Raw genomic sequence first — 9,662 nt, forward strand, 5'->3', positions numbered from 1 at the left:
AAGTTTTCGAGACGGGGGCAAGATGCAAACATGTGTACGAGGTCAGTGGCCGATGCACCACATCGCGGACAAATAGTCCCTACTGACCCACCCCACTGTGCTATTCTAGCCGGGGTATGATAAAGAGCAAAGATAGTTTTAAAATGCTGCGCTTGAAGCCCGTCCGAGCACAGAGCCGTCTGACCTAATTCAAGAGACTCAAAAACCCTCTCTGGTACAACACCCACCCATTCTGTCCATTTACCCGCATGCTTAGCCAAATCGTCTTGCTTTAATGCGATCAATTCTGCATAAAATAGCCTGATAGCACCCTTCATGCAGCCCCTAATAATATCTGACTTTGATTCTGCTAAACTTATTATACCCTCCCACCTTCTTACCAGAAAAACTACGCAGCTGTAAGTACTTAAAGAAATTACCTCTTTCGAGCCCGAATTCCACCTGAATATCCCCAAACTGTTGAAAGCCTTTGTTCTGTATTAGATCCCCTGCCTTCCGGACCCCCCTCACTGACCAAACTGCCATGATCTCATCTGTAAAGATTTCAGGAAGCATGGGGTTTTTATAGAGCTGGGTATAGTGGTTGAGCTGACCTAGACCAGTCTTTCTTTTCAGTGCCGCCCAGATCTTAAAGGCAGCCACAAGAGTCTTAAATTTTGTCTGTTTATAATAACTGGGCTCCATAAATTTAATAAAACAATTCACAGCATGATCCCTATTTAACAACTTGTATACATCCGGAAGCCCAATTTCCCCTTCCACATCTCCAGAGGGTGTGCCAAATAAGATACTCGTATATTGGAGAGCTGCAGCCCAAGCCCAATAATAACTTCTAAAATCAGGAACAGTGAACCCCCCTTGCTCCCGTGGTAATGACATAAACCTGAGGGCCCTACTAGTTTTTCCGTGCTCCCAAATATATCTGTTAACTATACCCTCCAAAGTTACAAACCAATATGTCTCAAATTCAAGCGGTATTGCCCTGAATAAGTAAAGAATTTTTGGTAAAACCATAATCTTTACCACATTACATCTGCCAACTAATGATAAATGTAGATTATTGATTCTATCAAAATCAGCTCTTGTCTTCTTAATTACTGGCTCGATATTCCTGGCTACCAGATTCTCCAAATCTGACACAATCGTTATTCCCAGGTACACTGCTGATTCTGTGACACGAGGATCACCGATGATGGCATACCTGTTCTTTATGACTTGAGTTTTAGTTCTGTTTAGAGCATACCTGGAGTATCTGCCAAAATCTTGTGCTACTGACTCCACCATCAATGCAGAGGAGGGATTAGCCGTAACAATAGCGACATCGTCCGCGTAGGCCAAAACTTTGGATGCCAAACCCTGACAAACGATAGGGAGAATTCCATTGTTAACCTCGAATAGCTGTATTAAAGGGTCAATATATATGGCAAATAGGGGTGAACACGGTCACCCCTGCCGTGTCCCCCACTGGATAATTAAAGGCGCTGTATAGCCACCATTCATCCTTAAACGAGCTGTGGGTGCCTGATATAGTGCCTGTATGGATTTGATAAAGCCCTCACCCAAACCATCTCATAGCTTCCCTCAGAAAATCCCAGGAGACCCTATCAAATGCATTCTCAGCATTTGATAAAGCGGACATATGGTCCCCTGAGATCTGTTGCATCAAGAAGTGTTTTCACTCGTTACACATGCTGCGTTGTCCCCCCGGCCCTTTATAAACCCATGCTTGGCAAGGGTGGATTATTTTCCTCATAATATTGTTGAGCCTAGTGGCCATAGCTTTGAAAAGATTTTAACATCGCTATTCAATAGCGTTATAGGCCGAAAGGAGCCTGGCTCCCTCGGTGGCTTTTCCTTTTTACAAGGACAACTACATCCACTCCAGCCCAAGACTCTGGTACTGCCCCCCCCACACCTTTGAGCAAGCCGGATAACCGCGATCAAATCAGGTCCTATTACCTCCGCAAAAGTTTTATAAAACTCTAAAGGAATCTGGTCCGGGCCTGCCGCCTTGCTAGTGGGAAATCTTGCAGAGCAGTCATTTCGTCTTGAGTTAACACCATCTCGAGAGCTTCCATTTCTACTAGATCAACCTGCTGTAGAGATTTTATCTAAATATTCCCGTATTGCCATCTGCTTCTCTAGGGATTCTTTACTATATAGCTTTTGATAAAAATGCCGGAACGTCTCTCGAATCCCTGGGGGGTCTACTATTACACTCCTATTAGCGTAAAAAATTTCCAATATCTCCCCTGCAACTGCTTTCTGTCTTACTCTTACGGCCAGAGTATGCCCCACCCTCTCTCTATACTCATGGCAGTGTTCTCTTTTTGCCAGATACATTTCTGCGGCTTTGACAGCTATACATTCTCCAGCTTCGGCCTTATTTGTGGCCAGTTGAAGCATTATGTCTTCAATTGGCCCTTCCGTATTAACAGCCATGGCCAACGCCTCTTCTAGCTTAATTAGCTTATCTCCAACCGCCTCCTCCCGGCGATGCAAACTATAGCTAGTGGTTTCCCCTCTAACCCCCGCTTTACGAGCATCCCAGACTATCCCTGCACTTGTGCTCCCTCGGTTAAAATCCCAAAATTCCTTAATCCACACCTTCATATGAGACAGATAATCTGGATCATATAGTAACCTCCGTTTCAAAGTCCAACCCCGAATTTGCTCATCTCCCCCTGAAACGCTAACCGTGAGAACTAATGGATTATGGTCCGAGGGTATTTCTCAATCCTAAAATTAGTGATGAACTGATGCGATAACAAGAAGTAATCTAGCCTGGAGATAACCTTATGTGGTGCAGAAAAAAAAGTACTGCCGGGGTCAGTAGGTTTCATATATGCCCATGCATCAGTGAGACCGTTCTTAATAATTAAATTTGCTAAAACTGCACCGACTCTCCTTTTCCTACACGGATATAGACTTCCTGGAGTACCCAGTGTACCCCCCAACCATTAATATTGAAATCCCCACATACAATCATCAATGTGGACCACAATACGAGATTAGTATCCAAAAATTCAAACCTCACCGGGGCATCACATGTTGACCCGTATACCGAGCATAATGTGAATTTTTGGCCTCCCAACGATCATTCAACAATAGCCCAGCGGCCCCATAGATCATCAGATTTCCTTAAGAACTTTACATCACTCTTCCGGGTAAGGATAGCTACACCTCTTGTGCGGGAGCCCTGTGTAGTATTCACCACAAGCTTGTATCCAAGATGCGGACTCTGGACCCTTCTATATGTCTCTCTTGGACACAAAGAAAATCTATGCGTAAGGATTTAAACAAAATTGCAGCCCTTTGCCTCTTATTTTGATCATTTAACCCGCAAATATTGACTGTCGCTATTCGAATGCTCATAGTAATGATATATTCCCCCTTTTCTTACCACTACCCCTCATTCTCCTATTACCTTTAAATCTATCAATGCTTAAAGTTGCTCTCCAAGTGCTCATTCGATATACATGTGACTCCAGATACTCAAGTTGTTCCCTCCCCTCACATATTGAACTGACAAGTACTGTGCTGATCACAAACCCACCCCACCTCCCCCCACCTGCACCCCTTACAGGCAGATAGGTCAGACATGACCTATATATGGCAGCTGATCCTACATATCAGGCAGCGCCGACCCCCCATAAACCAATAACTTCAGTGAGCTCATCCTAACTACCAATCTGACCCAGTAAACACCAACCCTTAAAGCTTTTAGATAACAAAACAAATCTGCTGGAAATTTATACTTCATGTCTCCCTGAAAGTGCCACTGTAGAAAATTTAATCAACAGCAACCCCCCCCCGAGCAATATTACACCACGAGTTTCTTTAGCTCAGCGAGACACTCCTGCGCCATGACTTCAGAAAAAAACATTTTGACCCTCCCATTAGAGAACTTTTAGTTGTGCAATAAATAGTAGAAAACCCTCACAACCCACCCCCTGAAACGTAGTTATCATCTGTCAGTCTCCACCTCCGCTCGACCGTCATATGGCAAAAGTCAGGATGAGCGAAGGTGTGGCCCTCGTAAGATCGCTTCGAATTAGGTCTGGCCCGATCAATTATAGCCTGCCTTAACAAAAAATTACCAAAATCAAAATAGCTCTTGGTCGAACCCCTTGACTTTTTGCTTGAGCTCTCCTGAACATTGGAAATCGATGAGCCCGCTGTATTTCCATCTCCCAGTTCCAGTGGGCTAAGTCCGGAAAAGCACCCTTCAGCAATGTGATGACAAAGGCCATGATATTCTCGCCCTTCACATTTTCTTCCAATCCAAGTAACCGCATATTGTTGCGGCGTTGCCGATTTTCAAATTCCTCAAGTTTCCAGCATACATCTAGAGACTGCTTCTCCTGCGTGGCCTTGAATGTCTGTAATTTATCGACTTCGACCTCCACAGCAACAGTCGTTCTTCCACTTGCGTGACTCTCTCCGACATATCCGTGCATACCTTATTCATCTTACGGATTGCCCCCTGTAATTTTTTAGTGGCCTCTAGCGATCTTCTACTCTACTGTTTCGCCTCCCCCTGCATCTGCTTCAAAGTAGCATATAATGGCCCCAATGTTGGAGAGGGAGCCACAGTTTCTGAGGTGTTGGCACCCCCAGTAACACTTTGTACTGTAATTCCAAGGTCCGATCCACCAACCGCGCTCGTCAGTTGTTGCCGAATAGTCCCATTCAAGTTTGCGAGTGGTTGAGTCTGATAATCTAGCTTTAGCCTTGGCACGTCGCTTTCGGTTACTGGACCGACTGCGGTGAGTTTTCTGAGTAGCGGATGACTTCCCAGAAGCCATCTCCTGTGACGTCTCAAGTTCGCTGATCTCTGATGTATCCGAGTCTTCATTTAAAGAGAAACTTATCCCCTTCAGGGGAGAGCAAGGGGACACTTGACCATGACGATATTATACCATGGTTGTTCCGATCTCCGGACGAACTACTGGCACTACCACCATCATTTTCCAGCTCAGCCGGCTGTACCTGTGACTGTGCCAAGGCTTGTTGTTGTCTGTACGCTAATTGAACACCTGCCGTATCAGAGCGTATGACCGAGCCTTCCAGGATAGTACTGCCATTACCATTGATATTTTTCTCACCATTATTATTTGCATTGGCAGTCTCCTGCCCCAGCACTCTGATCAGGGAGTCTGCAGCCTCCTTGGGAAGCGCCCTGGGATTTCCCTCGTCACTTAGCTCACACGGCGTCTGTGCAAGCAAGCCTGTGTGAGACGCATCTACTCCGACCAATCCTTCGGAGTCCTGATGACGCTCACCACTCTGATCAGGTCCGGAAATTACAGACTAAACAATAGTAACCGCGGACTGAGGCATAGGACTACAGAGCACAGAATCCCCCTGCACAGTCACTGGAGCGTTAGTGCCCACTGAATCTTTGCCAGGATCGTTTACTGTGAGAGCGGGGGTCCGCTGACACCGGAGTTTTCAGAGCAACCAGGAGGAGTGAGGCGGCACGGCCAGCAGCTTTTGGAGCCATTATCGCTCTCAACGCTTCCGCGACTGATGGCTGCCGCAGAGAACCCTCCCCAGCAGCTGCAGCGGCGTGCAATCTGGTACTGCTTGCCACCCCAACATCTTTCTGTATTGTCCTTCCTTTGGGGGACCCCCCCCGGCGCACCTGGCCAGTGCCGTGCACTGGATCCTGTGTGCCGTCCCTTAGAGTCCCTTTAGCGTCTTTTACAGCGTCTTTCACAGCGTCTTTCACAGCATTAAGGTCCTTGACTGGATCTTTAACTGATTTGCTCGTCTTCGGGGCCATCCTACGCTGTAATTGTACAGAGAGCCGCCAGAGGAACAAAGGAACCCACCAAAGAATCACGCCAATCCGTGCTGACCGGGAAGCGAGCTGACCACGGCCCTCAGCACCAAGCGCTCTAACATCAGCAGCTCAAGTATCGGCAACCTGCAAAACCACCGGGTAAGTCCACAGAAACATATCCGTTGATTAGGCCGAGCATTTTAAGAGCGCTCCGAGGGAGAGGGGGGGGTTGGGATCAGTGCTGACCTCACTGAGGTCAGTCAGCGGCCATCTTGCCGACTGAACTCCTTCCCATAGATAACATGTGCATGTCGTCTAGAGCAAGGCATCAAACAGCCGTCATTATTAATCTAATTAAAACAGTGAGTGAACATTATTATCATCAGGTGAAGGCTATTTCTTTGTGGGGGTGTGGGTTGTTTCCATTCTCTGTTTGGTGTGTGGGTGGTATGGTTGGACGTATGTGTTGAGCCCTCCTCCCCCTCATTCTGGTTTTCTGTCGACTGTAATCCCCTCCACATGTGTCCCTAGTCTTCCAAATCATGCTGTGCATTCTCATCTGTGTACACAGCTTGCAGGGGGCACTCCTCCACCTCCTAGGTTGCCATTTGTGGCTTGGTTGAGTACTCTTCAATCACTGCAAGCTCGCCCCTGAGAATGTATACAGGAAGGGAATGATGGAATGCACATCCTTCCAGTTATTTACAGGTTGCAAAACTTAGTATCCCAGAATCGAGCAGCTAGATGATTGTAATTGGTCTTTTCCCGAAACTACTACTAGAATGCCTTCCAGGTCTGCCTAGCATTTTTATGCAGGAAGTCTTGTTAGAGTACTGAAGGAAACGACATTAGGTGCCTTCTAAAATGCAGCAGCAGTCTTCCTGTGAAACCCTGACATTTTTGGTGAAGAAGATCCTTTGTGTTTCATGTGGAGAATGAAGCGAGGTCCCCCCTGGGATCAGCTCAACTGATTCCCTGCCCTTGAGACCTCCTTTAGTGTTTCAGCTGGAGAAGACCAAGACTGGATGTCCTTTACATTACTTTCTTGTCATAACCAGCCTGCCAAAAGGCTATGGTTTACCAGATTGTGTTAAGAACATTGTTCCAAATATATGCATCATCTACCTGCAAGCCGTTGCTTAGGAGGGAACTGCTTTACAGTGGATGCAGAGTATGTTTATCGGTAGCCATGTATGAGAAATGTCCTCTGAGCATCTGATTGCAGCATGTAGTGCTGCAGATTCACATGTGCCTGCACTCCTACCTGAAAGCTGGCAATGATAAGTTTAACTTTTCTCACACTACGTTAGCAACATACAATGCACCCTGCACATCCTAGTAGTCTTAACCTACACTCCACTTTCACCACTCACTATACGTAAAAAGAATCCAGGGTTGTCGGTGCCCATACGCATTGTAAACAAAGGAATTCGTAACCCATCCCAAAACTCCATGTGTAACCAGATTTGTGGAGCTTTAAAAATAAAGTTTTTATCAGTTAAATCAATATACAAAACTGTTAAACACTCAAGATCCACATCATATTTTCCCTCTCTTGGCTGAAGGATAAATCCAGACTGTATTTTGTTGGTGATGAAACTATTTGACATACCTCGGACACAATGGTTCTCTCGTAAGGGAATTTCCATTATAGTCTTGAGCATTGAATAGTCCCGCCCATGGGCGTAGACCCAGGAGCACTTTTTTACTATATAAGTGCAGATGTTCACCTTTCTTCAGGAAGGCCTGCAGAGTCACTGAAGAAAGAAAAATATTATGCAGCCAATAGGACTAGGCTACAATGGCCAACTCCTTCATCTTTTACTTAAAAAAAGGGTCCAGGAGAATTATATATGTGTACAATTTCATGTTTTAATATTAAAAGCCTAAATCTTTCACAAACCCTTTTTTGATAGAGCCTAAAGATGAAGGAAAGCAGGACATAGTAGCCCCATAGGGTGTCATTATGAGTTAAAAATAGAGGCTGTACCTTTAAGGACCCAGGAGACTACCAGTACCCCATCATGCTGAGCAGTTGCTTCAGTTTTTTCCGGTACCTGGTGACAGGACCCTGGAGCTTTAAGCTCTGCCAAATTTGGACTTTTCTCCTCAAAATGTTCAACTGCATTTTGGTGACCATCTTTTCATTCAAAGTATTTGGTCTCTTCCCTGGCTTTTTCTGGCTTTTCATGAAAGAAATTAGAGGTTTTTGACAGAAAAATGCTATCTTTTTGACAAATGCCCAGCCTGTGGGAGAAAAAAGGCCAAGACTGACCTCCATGAGATGTGTGTACTCTGCTTCCCAGAAGATCATGTTCTTTAGTCTTGCTATCACAGCAGAAACGTTTCAAGACTCACCCTGAGAGTAGACTCGCCTTCATGGTACTGAGGAGTGAAGACCACAGGCACAGTCTGAATATGGGACCTCAAGGCAAGGAGCGGGTTTTGTCACCGGTTTCTAGAGGGCCTGTCAGGAGAAAAAAAAAGAGCACTAAAGTGACATCTGTCCCGGTCGACGTTTAGAAGATCTAGGAGAGGTACAGAACCGATCTGTTCGCCCTCTAGCCATGGTTCGACGTAAAGGAAAAGCCGCAGATTAGTATCAAGGCAAGGACTATTGAAGTCTATAAATATACCCAAAGACCTCGTTTGACGTTGAGGAACCCATAGACTACCAGGCCATCAAGCGGTCGCCGGTGAGATCCATATCGACGTCTTGGCACCGTGGAAGGTCGACGTTGAGGCACACTCCGACTTCATACCGAATGCCCGTCTCCACATGTGACCTCTACAGGAATGTCTCGGACTAGTGGGACCAACTGACAAGCAATTGGGAAGACCGGATACAACTGGGGAGAGGATGTGGCCTAACGGCTAGGGCGGTCGACCTCCAATCTGGGGAACCGGGTTCGAGTCTGCAACGACGCTCAACATCCTGTGATTCTAGGCAAATCACTTAATCTCCCGTGTAACAAAATTCAATGTGTCCTTATGTAACGCAACTGGTGCTAATGTACAGCGCTCTGATACCTTTGGGTCAAGTTTGCGCTGTATAAAACTCAGAAAAAAACAAACCAAAAACTGTTCTTTCAGGCGAAGCTGTCCCTGAAATGTTGATGCTCTCCAACCAATAACTTTTATCAGGAGATTCCGCCTTAAATCATAGTCACTGATGCCTCACTACTGAATTTACATGCTATATCAATCTCCTCGAGATGGGCGCAGTCCATCTGGTGCTGAAGGCGTTTTAGCAGTCGTTCAGATACCACTCCCTACTTGTTCGGACGGACAATTTGACAATCATGTATTACCTCAACAAGCTGGCACGACTAGGTCCTGGCCCTGGCCCTGGCCCTTGTCACATGAGGCTGACTATCTGGAAATGGCTTCTAGCCAGGGACTTTAACATAAAGGCATCATACCTTGCAGGTGTCCAATGCTCAAGCAGATTCCCTCCGCAGACTCTTGCAAGAAAACCACGCTTGAGTCTTAAACAATGACATCGTACAAAACCTCTTTCAACCGTTGGGAGCTCCGGCCATCGACTTGTTTGCCACTGCAGAAAACAAAAAATGCAGAAGCTTCGCCTCATGGTACTTCCAGCCAGGGATGCTAAGGAATGCCCTATCAAACAGTTGCTCTGGCAAGTTTCTCTACGCTTTTCTGCAAATTCTCCTGATCTCAACAGTCCTCATCAAGTTGTCCCAAAAGAGAACCAAGATGATCCTCATAGCTCCGGTGGCCACGCAAATGGTGGTTCACAGACCTCCTTTACTGGTCTGACCATCCACTTCTCAAGCTGCCATGCAGACCAGACCTGCTAACGAAGTTTGGAGACCAAATGGTTCACCCCAATCTCTCCTCTTTGAATTTG

This window comes from Triturus cristatus, chromosome 4_2 (assembly GCF_964204655.1).
Source record: "Triturus cristatus chromosome 4_2, aTriCri1.1, whole genome shotgun sequence".
NCBI lineage: Eukaryota > Metazoa > Chordata > Amphibia > Caudata > Salamandridae > Triturus > Triturus cristatus.